This window comes from Egretta garzetta, unplaced genomic scaffold, assembly GCF_000687185.1.
Source record: "Egretta garzetta isolate BGI_Z169 unplaced genomic scaffold, ASM68718v1 scaffold467, whole genome shotgun sequence".
Lineage (NCBI taxonomy): Eukaryota > Metazoa > Chordata > Aves > Pelecaniformes > Ardeidae > Egretta > Egretta garzetta.
This window is the reverse complement of record NW_009260196.1, coordinates 958,722-971,427: the sequence shown is the minus strand read 5'-3', so window position 1 is coordinate 971,427 and position 12,706 is coordinate 958,722. Positions and strand designations below refer to the sequence as shown.

Below are 12,706 nucleotides of genomic sequence, written 5' to 3'. Positions count from 1 at the left end.
AGAAAGGTGCCTCTATAAAACCCTCATAACAGTGCAAAACATCAGTCGGCGTTCAGTCCTGTACCTTTAATTCTCTTCCGCTTACAGAAAAAACCCTGTGGGTTCTTAAATGACTACAGCAATGCTTTTTCTATCACGTCTCCAGGTAAAGAGCTTTTCTTCTGCTGTTTGGGCAGCCTTCAGTGATGGAGTGGATTTATCCTTTTGTCCTGATGATTGAATGTGTCTTAAATGTCACACCTGTAAGTTTAATTAGGTGATTTATTTAATTTAGAGGTGTGACATTCCCATCCTTGAACTGCTAATGCTTACTTTTTCAGTCTTTATCCTTTGGGTTTTTTTTTTTTTCTGGCATGGACAGAAATATCCTTACCAATTCAATCCATTTCTTATTACATGGCAGTAGACCTCATTTAATTAAATGCAAAGTTATAAACTAAATGGTTCCCAAATGTATAATGTTTTGAGTATTTAAAAAAAAAAAAAACAACCCCGACCCCAAACCAAAAAGAAAAACCTCACTAGCAAGCGTCTGCCAAGTGTTTGTATTGGTTTGGCAGGTATTTGGGATAGGTTTTGTAACTAGAGGTAGTGCTAGATACAGAAGAATTAATGTCTTTATGAGAAAATCATCCCTTGTATCTGGGGAAATGACATAGGACTACATGTGTGTGCGTTTCCCAGCATCCATGGGTAGGCAGGGGAAGGATGGGAGGAGTTTTTTCTGGTCCCTGCAGTGGCCTGGCTGACTCCACGCTGGAGGGACGGAGGGAGCCGCTCTGCCCTTCCTGCCCGTCAGCAGCGCAAGAAGGGATTGCACCTCTTAACATGTGCCGCGGCAAACTGGTCTTTCTGGTACACATAGCGGTCGCTGAGGTGTGTGCCCCCAGGTGCTCCCCAGGTCAGCGCGTTTTCATGTTGGGATTACAGGTTGGGCCACATACGTGCTCAAGGACTGACAGTGCACTACTGCCTGGGCTGTAACTTCTGCTGCAAACCTCCCTGAGATGTTGTTCCAGCGCAGACTGGAAAACTGATGCTCTCCAGCTGTGGGAGGAGTTGTGGTTCATCTCAGCTTCTCCAGGGATGGCGTGTGCTGGTGCTCGCCTGCCCCAGCCGCCTGGGCTGCACCGTCGGGACCAGCAACAGCTCTGCCACGTCCCTCTCCCTGTGCCTGCTCTGCGCAGGCGGGCTGGCACGGCAGCCCGGCCATGGGCATGTATGTGTGCTCACGGGTGTCGTATGCATTTAGAGCAGCTTATGGCCCTTAGCGCCAGTCCGACTGTGTGTTGGTCCCCCTGGGTTGCCATTTCTGGGTAGACCTGGGAGAGGTCCTAGCATGTTAGTTGGTCCTATTGAAATGGAGTTCTAAATAGCTTATTTGAACAATCAATCTTTTTTTTTTTTTTTTTTTTTTAAACTGGATGAATATTGACTGAGCTACACATGTTACTCATTTACCAGTACTGACAAAATAACCCGTATTTCATTATGGTTTTGGTGGTGAAGGGGGGGGGGGAAAAAACACGACTGCTTGTGGCATTTCTTATCATTTTTATTCCTTGTACCACTTTGGTGTTTCTCTCTCATTTATTGTGAAGCTGGATTATTTTGGGTTTCCATGTATATGATTACGTATGTTTTGATGTGTGTTTTAAAATCAGCGTGCTGTTGCTTTCTTGAATTAGCCAAGGTTTGAGTAGCGCATTCCTTAACCCAGTCTTAATTCCCTCTGTTGCATGTGAGACCGTGCCTCTTTTTAGAGAGCAGTAAATGACGTAGCACTTAAACAATTACTTAAAAATATTGATTTCAGGAAGAGTGGGAATGGCAATGTGGCTCGCTTTGCCTTTAGAAAAACATTTTTTTATTGTGCTCTGGCTTTTCTAACAAGGGAGTCAGCCCCCAAAGCCCTGCTTGTCCTTGCTGCAGCCCATCCTCAGCGAGCCTTTGCAGGTGTTTCAGGACTGGGAGTGGAGGTACTGATGGCCTGGCCGGCTGGTGGCCTTCTGCTGGGTCGGCAGAAGTAGGCGCCTTTGCCAGAGGAATGCCACCAGCCGTGGCTGCGTGCGTATAACGCGTCCGAATGAAAAATAATCAGTAATAGAAACATAGCCTGAATTGTTCACTATGCTCGCCCTTTCTCGAGATTTGAATATCCGACCCTTCCTTCCCCTGGGCCCTGGGGTGCGCGATGTCTGGAGAAGAGGAGGCTGAGGGGAGACCTTATCGGCCTCTACAACTCCCTGACAGGAGGGGGGAGTGAGGTGGGGGTCGGCCTCTTCTCCCTGGTAACGGGCGATAGGATGAGGGGGAGTGGTTTGAAGTTGCGCCAGGGCAGGTTTAGGCTAGACATTAGGAAAAACTTCTTCACCGAAAGGGTTGTCAGGTTCTGGAATGGGCTGCCCAGGGAGATGGTCGAGTCCCCATCCTTGGAGGTATTTAAAAGAAGGATAGATGAGGTACTTAGGGACATGGTTTAGTGGTGGGATGGCAGGGTTAGGTTAAAGGTTGGACTCGATGATCTTAAAAGTCTTTTCCAACCAAAGCGATTCTATGATTCTATGACGCTGTGACAAATCTTTGCCTGGAGTGACCTGGCAGGGTACGGTGAATGGCTTGACTGGAGTGGAGGGCTTCGGTCCGGGGAGCCCAGAGAGCACCTCGGCTTCTGACTTCAGACCAGGGAGCCACTGGGCCAGCGCCTGGGTCCAGTCCCTAATTTCATTACTGGCCGTGTCAGGATACCGCTTGTGTCCCCTTCTGCCAGGTAGTGTGTGCATGCGAGGAGTAAGGGCTGCAAATTACAGTTCCCGAAGCTGGTTTCTGTGCGCTGCTCTGGTGTTTAGCCCTCTGTTTCCGTGAGCCTCTAGAGGGACACAGCTTGTCAGCCGCATGTGTTTACTCCCGGGCTCACAGTGCGGTTTCCCACGTTGCTGGTTTTAATGAATATTCTGCTTAGGTACTGACGAACCCCTAGCAAGACCGGATAAATCATACTGCACGTCTGCTGAAAGTGGTGTTTGCAGCTCTCTTCTTTTCGGTGGCTGCATCATCTGGGCTTTGCCGAAAAGTTGGCTGGAACCGCAGTGGGTAACGCGTTTCCAGACAATGCCTTATTGTCTGCAGTGGCAAGCACGGGGCTGGACGCGGAGACCTCGCATACCTACTTAGAATTGAGATTAAATTACCAACCTTTTTGGCATTTTTAGGGAAAATGTTCTTTATTATGGTCTTCTCATAGCTAAAGCATGAGTCACTTGCAAGCCGTAATAGATTTTGGCTATGCTGCATGATGAAGTGTTCTGGATGCAGTGAAACATTTAATCAATACTCCAGGCAGTGCAACTCCCAGTGGTCACCTTAACAAAAAAAAAGAAAAGGGGGGGGGGGAGAAGAAGTAACAAATTATGGCAGCTTTTCTTTGCAGCAATGAGATGAGTATTTGTTAAGAGAAAACGTAAGAAAGTGGCATCTTTTAAACTTTAAATAACAGTGAAAGCCGATTTACGCCTGATTTAAACCAGATATAAGGAAGCAATTTTTCACGATGAGCGTGGTGAAACACTGGAACAGGTTGCCCAGATTGGTGGTGGATGCCCCATCCCTGGAAACATTTAAGGCCAGGATGGACAGGGTGCTGAGTAATTTGATCCAGTTGAAGATGTCCCTGCTCATTGCAGAGGAGTTGGACTAGACGACCTCTAAAGGTCCCTTCCAACCCAAACTATTCTACGATTCTATGATTTTCCTGGTAGTATCAGTTAAATCACTGAGTTTTTGAAAGCGCTCTGATCTCCCAGCATTATTTTAGAAAATACCAATGCTTTATAAAAGCGAATTAGTTGCAAAACATCAAATCCCCTTACTAAACTGTACTTCATAATATGATTTTAACTGCATAAAAGTTAACGTGGTGTTAAAATGCTGGAATTAGAGCCCGTGGATTGAAATTACCTGGGAAATTCCAGCATTACATAGAAATCTTATTAACCATGTTCCCATGCATGTTTGTTTACTGGAGAAAATGTAACATGTTGACAAAATGCATTGAGCCCCACGTTTCCAAACAATTTCAAGGCTGATAATAGTAGTAATCCCTGGTTTTGTGAGGGGAAAAGGGAAAATTGCTATGATCCCTATTCTAGATGGGCTCAGACTGTTGCCTTTTGCTAGGTCAGTATTTGGTCTGCATTGGGGTGACTGGAGCGGGCAGTGGTGTAGCACAGGACAGCCTGCACATCCTCTCTTTCATTAAGGTACTCTTGAGATCAGACATCAAAATTAAGTCTTGTGTCCTGGTCTCCTTCAGAGGAGAGATCCTAAGCATCTAGGATCTAAGTGTGCAGCCTAGGCACTTGTGACTGTCACCCAAAATTAGGGACTTTGCCTGAAATGCACTAGAAAGAGTTTAGATTATATTCAAGATATTGTTGTTGATTGTTTTTTCCAAAGGTATTACCCCAAAACTCAAAGATCAAGTAATTGCTGCTGCCCCTGGACACTCAAACTTGTCTCTTTCTTTTTTTTTTTTTTTTTTCTCCAAACAGAGCCTTTTTAGAGTTGGGGTTTGATTTTTTTTTTCCACATTTTCTCCCCAGCTGCAATCTTCCCACTGTTAATAGTGGGATTCTTAACAACTTTGTATTTCTATTTAACAGGTTTGCTGGCCTGCAGCACAATAGACTAATGTGATTTTTATTGTACTAGCATGCACTGGGATTGTTTGCCTCCTGGAAAATGGGATATTCAGATGCCTCATTCAGCTTCTGCCTAAGCACAAGCTATTGCCTTGTCCCAAGACATTTTCTTTATAAATGGGCTTTCCGTCTTGTCGTGGAAATTGTAAATATGCATGGTCTGTAGTTCAGGTTTTCCACCTCCCTGAGCTCTGCTATTATTGGTTATTCAAGTAGTTTTAAAATAGAAGTGTTTATTTTTTGCCCCCACACTTGCTGTTGCCCAGGATTTTAGTTAGAACAAGGTGGGAAACTGTTTCAGGGTAGCCTATGGGGTTTTAGCGTTATTAGAAACATTATTTTAGAGATTTTAGAATCATAGAATCGTTTAGGTTGGAAAAGACCTTTAAGATCACCCAGCCCAAACGTTACCCTAACCCTGCCATCCCACCACTAAACCATGTCCCTAAGCACCTCATCTACCCTTCTTTTAAATCCCTCCAGGGATGGGGACTCGACCACCTCCCTGGGCAGCCCATTCCAGAGCCTGACAGCCCTTTCTGTGAAGAACTTTTTCCTAATGTCTAACCTATAGAATCATTTTCAAGGCATCTCAAGATATACTTGTTTTTTTAAAGGATTTTTCTTCTTTTCTTCTGGAAATGCATTTTTGCTTGCTTGTACTCTGATACTTAATCTTTCTGTTCCCTTGCCTTCCCAGTTTGGAGGAAGCACGCACACACTGGTCCTGCATCGCTTAGTACAACCATAACTTCACTGATGTGAAGGTTACTCACATCAGTAAAAAAGGAACCCACACATACATGTGTGTTTTTCAAGATCTGTGAAGCGTTGTTTGCTGGATAAACAAACAGGTCAAAGTGAGGGAGGCAGGAGAAAAATGACTGGTGTTGGCCAGGTTCTTCAGTGACTTACAGGGATGTGATAAATTAATAGTTGAATTTTTCACTTTCATAGTCATGAATGATGTTATTTAGAATAATTACCAAGGGATGGGGAGTAGAATCCTTTCAATTTTGTTCTGTTAAAATTGGTAACCCACTGCCATAGCCTCCATCAAAGAAGAATAAGCTCCTTAATTTTTTTAAGATGAAGGATGATTTAATGGCTTCAGCATGAACAAAAGTCTTCAGGGTGATGCGTGCCAGTGCCGCCTGTAGATTATTAGATGGTATCTCTTGAGAGAGGCAGCGAACATCACGGCAGCAAGCAAAGGGAAGAAGAATGACTCAACAACGTATAAATCGAAAGAAAAGCTGTTGCCTTTCCACTCTGTTTGATCTTTAATCAAATAGCTGTAGCGTTTGAAGAAGTATTGAACGCGTGAGACATCTGGGAGTTCCTTTCTTCTTGAATCGTGTTCTATCTATAGATCTCTGATCGAGCATGTAACGTGGGTAGGGTGGCTGCAAGCAAGAATTACTGCACGTGGTTTGGGACTCCCAGTGAAGCTTCCTGCTGCCACATGAGCTCCTTCAAGCTTCCCGTGGCGTCTTTTTTTTCCCCTCCTTTTCACTCAATAAATGCAAGAACCTTAGAAAAGTATTCTATAAACCCTCCTCACCTTGACATAAAAGAAAAATAAATGTTAGTAAGCGTAATAAAACAGAGCGATAGGTTTGGGCCAAATGAGCCCATTGGTTTATAGAAGGTGTTACGATCGGATAGAATTTGGCACATTGCCTTCCAGTGCGATGTTTTATTTTACATACCTTTGTAGCTCATAAACCCAGTCAGTTTGGTCACTAAAATAATTTCTTGTTCCAGAATAAAACTTTCATGTTAAGCTTTTTATGTTGAGCATGGAATTTGTCTAGCCTGTTCAGTAATAATTGTCTGGGGTACAAGTATTTTTGAAGTGGTTGGTTCCTTTGCTCGAAGAAACGAAACTTCATCTTTTAGCAACTGTTTCTTAATTCAACAAATTACTTTGAATAAGAATAGACTATTCAAATGCAAACTCATATTCATTTTGGTTAACCAAAAAAAAAAAAGGTTGTTTTTTTTTTTTATGGTTTCCATCATAATTGCATTTCTCCCTGCCCCCCTGAATAAATTGTTTTCAGAACCGTGTACGAAGTATGAAGCTTTTGAAGACTTAACACTGCAGCATCACTCTTTGTACAGAGTCTCTTGCATAGACTCCTCATAAATGCCATCAGTTAATTCAAATAGGGTATTTTCTATTTTCTTCAAAATAAAAACAATGTTTTGAAACAACAGTGAGTTTCCCAGTGACCTCCTGTGCTGAGGTTCATGCCCTAAATGCTTAAATAGGTACCGTGTGCTTTATGAAGTGAGGTCCTGGTATGATTCCTTACGTCTGTTAAGACCTGAGGTTTGCCTGAGTGGAGAAAAGAGCTCTTATTTTTCTTACATCTGTGTTTAAAGTAAATTGAGGCAAAACTGTTTGAGGGGAGTGTTGCCCTGCCTCAATCTGTTCTGAATTTGTTTATGGAGAGAAAAGACACAAGAGACTAATTTGAGCAGCAAATAAGTATCTTAACAAGGTCAAGGTAATTAATACTTCCTCTGCTTTGAAAATGTCTGTGGCAGCCAGCTGCAGCAATCAAATTGCCGCAGATGAGGATGGGCTGACCGCCTGTAACGGTGGCAGGGGCATGGCGTTATCGTGAGAGTGTTACTAAGCCTGCAGAATGAGAAATTTGATTCAGGTGTGGGGAAATCTGAGGTATTGTTTGACTCGCTACTTTTGCTAATCTCTGGTTTGCAGTGTGTCTGTATTTTTGCATCTTCATTTAATAGAGGTTGAATTGAACATAAAACAAATGCCCAAACAAATGAAAAAACCCACCCAAAGATAGTTTGCATAGAAATTGATACGTAAAATTATTGTGTTTATTTTACAAGGCTTGGTAAGTAAGCAACGTGTGTGTTTCTGCAGGATAAATTGAGGGAAAGCTTTAATTTTCAGTCTCTTTTCTAGACGCGTTAAATGTGTGAGGGAAAAGCATTGTACCAGAATTTGTCCAAAAGTAGGGTAATTTTGTGGAGATTTACACACACACACACACACGGATAGAACAAAGCTCTCTGTCTTTTTCATTTCTCCTTGAACAAATAAAGCAAGGTCATGTTTTGAATCTATTCTTGAGTTTTCCATCATAGTCCTAACCAATTTAGAAGTGTCTGTGACTATTTATGTTCCCATGGCTTCTGCAGAAATTCAAGGCTGGTTTTGATCGGAGACTGGCCACAGTGCAGGACTTCGCGCGGTCCAGGGAATGCTCTCAGGTGACTGGTTTGTGTCTCTGGGTTGCATCCTAGAGTCACGTTGGCTGATAGGTTTAAGGTCAGGCAAGAATATGCCCCACGTTGGATAGATTTGGAGCAGGGGTTGGTGGTGACCACTTTTCATGTAGCCTGGGGGTGTTGCTTTGTACAGACGTTGTCATCTAGTGGTTCCTCCCTATCCCAGGGACCAAGGTTTGGACAAATCCCATAAGCTCCCTTTTTTTTTTTTTTTTTTTCCTGTGACTTATTTCAGGTTTTGAGGCCTTGTTTTCCTAGATATTTATTCTTGTACTTGCTGTTGTTGCTGGCGGGTGCTTTGCTGTCTGTGCAAGCTGAGAGCACGCCATGCCTTCTGTAGACACTTCTGAACGCGATGCCCATGGTACAGACAGCAGGTCATACTGCCATGACCACCTTGTCTTGCCTTCATTAAGTCTGAAGCAGAATTGCACGTAATTATTAATTGGTAGCATATGATATTAATCAAACAGTGTATTTCAAGAATCCCAGTGACACACATTGATATCTTTACGCAAACGTAATGTGGGATTAGAAGGATAGAGGCAGTTGGGAGAGATTTAGTTTAGATTTTTGATTAAAGCTTTGTAGATTTATTTTTTTTTTTTTCCTTTTTCCTCCCCAGTAAAGATGTGGTCAGACATGCTGAAATCTTCCAGTGCCCTGCGGCAATGAAAGACTTGGTGGTTGTGGTTGTCCCGTGAGCTTCTGCTTGGGGTCAGAACTTCTGAAATAATTTCAAAGTGAAATTAATTTCTCACCTCCTGAGTAGAAGACCGGAGATTCAGTTTACACCCGGACTCATTCAGGATGTATACTTTCTTAAATTAGGCCTTTGGCATAAAATTTAACGGACTCTTTTCTTCTGGGGAAATTGTGAAGATTTTTCTCAAGTATTTCTCAGAGGTGTATTACTTGAGTGAAATTTCTGCAAATGGGAACACCCCAGGATCTTGTTCCTTAGGTTTGCAGTACTGTGCGTAAGCTGAAGTAGTGAGTTACAGCAGAAATAAAAAGACAGCTTTACAGAGGGATACTAATTAAACTTAGCCAACAGCAAATTATGAAGCAATATGCGTTATCTAAACCCTGTGGATAAATAGTAAATCATCGTGTAAATGCTCTTTAAAAATATTGTGGTCTCTCTAAAATTTTCTCTGCCTTATTTGAGAATTTCTTATTTTACCACAGTCTAAAGCATGTCTAAAGTATAAAATACAGTGTCTTTGTTTACTTGTGAGCTGGTTTTTCAGATTAAAATTGCTTCCTCTATTTATCCCTCTTCTTTTTTTCAGTTCTCCGGAATCTGACTTCATAATTAATTTATTTTGTCCCACAACCCTTAGCCATCTGTGTTCTTGTGTTCTGACTCCTTTACATTATGCAAGCTGTAGGCAATGCACAGCTCCTAACCCAAAACCCCAGAAGCTGTCATATATTTTTCATATGATTTTTACAAAGGGCAAGCCCTCATCATGAAAATGGGTTCTGGTGGTGAAACGTCACCGGCACCTGAAACAAGAGCTGGGCATGACATACATGGTATGAATAAATACATTGCAGCGCTGCGCAGCTGCTTTACCTTGAAACCATACCTGGGGAAACGCTATACGTTGTGCAGAAGACCATACGTAGTTTGCCGTGCCATGGCAAGGGTAGCTGGCTAAATCCTTCATCTGCCATTTCTACTGTGCCTCTCCCATTTCTGTGATTAATTGTTGCCCAGATGTAGAAGGGTCCTGGTTTCGGCTGGGATAGAGTTAATTTTCTTCATAGCAGCTAGCATAGTGCTGTGTTTTGGATGTAGTACCAGAAGAATGTTGATAACACACTGATGTTTTCAGCTGTTGCCAAGTAGTGCTGAGACTACTCAAGGACTTTTTGAGCTTCTCCTGCTCGCCCAGGTGCATAACAAGCTGGGAGGGAGCACAGCCAGGACAGCTGACCCAAACTGACCAAAGAGCTATTCCAGACCACAGAACGTCATGCTCGGGGGGGGGTCGGTCGATCGGTCGGTTGCGGTGAGAGTGATCGCGTCTCAGGGAGTGATTGCGGCTCGGGCCGGGCTGGGCATCGGTCAGCGGGTGGTGAGCAATTGCGTTGTGCATCATTCGTTTTGTGTATTCTGTATATTCTGTTACCATTCTCATTATTACTATTATTATTATTTTCTCTTATTCAACTGTCTTTATCTCAGCCCACAGCTCTAACCTTTTTTTTCCCTTCCAGATTCTCTCCCCCATCCCACTGAGGGCGGGGGGAGTGAGCGAGCGGCTGCGTGGGGCTGAGTTCCCAGCCAGGTTAAACCACTAGAAGCAGCCACCGTGAAACCAGCAGGGGCTGGTGTGTTCCCTGAAAGTCTGTGTCTGGTTAGGTGGTTGTTGGATCTTTGCTTGCGATGCTCTGGTCAGAGCTTCGTGTGCTTCTGTTGTCGGGGGTTAAATTTGATGATAAAACCTCCTGGGTTAATCTGTTTCGGGCCAGGAAGCCCATTTGTGAATTGTCAAAGGAATTAAATGTGTAAATAAATAATGGCCTTCTATAAAAGGCCATGCAAGGCCTATAGGACCAGTGTTTTGGTCCTGCCCTTCCAGCAGATATATCTGTAATATTTCCTCTGTTTTCAAAGATGCTTCAGTTCTCTTTAATGCTGTGGAAAAGTTCTGGGAGGCTGTTGGCAACAGTAACCTACTGTGGGGAAAAATACCAAACACTAACTGAAGAAAATAAAATAATTAAAAGAAAAAAAGCTCACTTGAGGTGACTGAGGATGGCTTAGATCCCCAGGTGGAAGGTGGTCTCCCTGTACGGCGTGTATCCTGACCAATGTAGCCATAATGTTCACAATGGTCTGTATCTCTCCACCCTCTGAAGAAATCCCCTTGGAGGAAAAATACTTCTTAGGGAAACAGCTGAGCTCCTTGCAGCCTTCTCTGCATTAGAAACATCCTCCAAGGCAGGATTGATGACTGTGTGAGGATCAAATATACTCCGAGTATTTACGTGTCTACAGCAATTTGTATTTTGGGGGTCTTTGATGAAGAAACAGTAGCATGACACACCAGTTCTGTTCCAGCACTAAGTCTAGCACTGGTGGCTGTCTGAAACAGTTGCCTTTGGGAGGACAGGAAGGTGGAGCACCCTCCAGGACATGGTCTTGGGAAGCCCACAGAGGACCAATAACCCTAGGGGGCAGCCACCGAGAGCTCGAGGAAAGGTGCAGCAAGTGAGGCTGGGTGGCTCAGTCATTCTGCAGGGACACCCCTTCTGTTCCAGCACTAAGTCTAGCACTGGTGGCTGTCTGAAACAGTTGCCTTTGGGAGGACAGGAAGGTGGAGCACCCTCCAGGACATGGTCTTGGGAAGCCCACAGAGGACCAATAACCCTAGGGGGCAGCCACCGAGAGCTCGAGGAAAGGTGCAGCAAGTGAGGCTGGGTGGCTCAGTCATTCTGCAGGGACAGCCGAGCCTCTGTTGCTCAAGTGCTTATCGTTGGGATTGTCCTGGTGGTCAGGTCAGAATGGCTTGGCAATTGGTGGTCTGCATTAAAACAGAATGAAAGAAGGAAATATTATGGCAGGTGACTAGAAACAGTAGAAAATGTAGACTTCAGATCACCAGAGATGTCTGTGTTGCTTATATCCAGCCTAACCCATGTATTTTTGGCTAAGTGCAGGAAGATCCCTTGTGGATGATGGCATGGCAGGTGCAAAATAATATTTTGTCTGTTGACCTAGGTATCTTCCTTAAGCCATCCATACCTTTGCCTCCCTTCCTGTGCCACAGCCCCCTCTACCTTCCTCTATTCCCTGGTAAGCAATAAAGACCAACTACTGCAGCTACTCAGTTTTCTCGTTAGCAGGTCCTCAGAGTCTGGTGGCCATTTAATATTTTGGGTCCAAAACAAGCTTTTTTTTTTTTTTCTTTTTTTCCTGATAAATATAAACCAGCTGTTTCCTCTCTTTCTTTCTTTTTTGGAATATTACATGCCATAGCCACAACAAGGGAAAGCGGAGCTCTGCAGCTTTTTGAATTAGCATCAGCGGGGCAGCAATCTTGCTTATGAAAAACTAGGAACAAAGAACACCCAACAACCTTTCAGAAACCATCATCGCCACTTGGAAATCATGCAAATACCGCATGTGGAAACAACATTTGTTTGGGTGTGCATGGGCAAGGGGAGTAAATGCTAGCGAGTGCTTCTAAAGTAACATTTATGTTTGCAATTAGAGGAGAGCTTTGAGAGAGAGGAAAAACAGGTTATTTTTTTTTTTAAATATAAAGTGCAAGGGTGTTTTTTCCTCCCTCAAAACGGAGAGTTGCCAATATATAAACATTTCAGAGAGAATTTTACACCACCTCATCTTTATGTCAGGCAGCATTTAATGGTTGAATGATCTCCTGCCCCGGGACTTGGCAGCTATCCTCCAGGGGCTGACTTTGAGGATTGCAATGACAGTCTATCAGTGGATCTTTTCCAATATAAACTAGACTAGGACCATTTAAAATCAGTTGCTATCAACAAGTCAAATTAACTTTATTTATGTTAGAGGCCTTCCTCTGAGTATTTTATAACAATGTGGAATTTTAATATCTGGAGGGGCTTTTCCTGTTGTTGGTGTGATTTGGGAACGTTATAATTCATGTGATTAAGAACAATTTACCTGATTACCCTCAGAATTATGTGATTTGTAACATTCAGGTCCAATCAGCCTCTCACTCGCAGCGCTCACA

The 12,706-nt window shown here is 43.4% G+C and overlaps 1 protein-coding gene across 1 annotated transcript in view; it reads left to right on the top strand.

Annotated features, from left to right (window-relative positions):
- The window catches only part of FAT4 (FAT atypical cadherin 4), a 132,713-nt gene that overhangs the window by 49,218 nt on the left and 70,789 nt on the right, over positions 1 to 12,706 (top strand). The window lies entirely within an intron of this gene.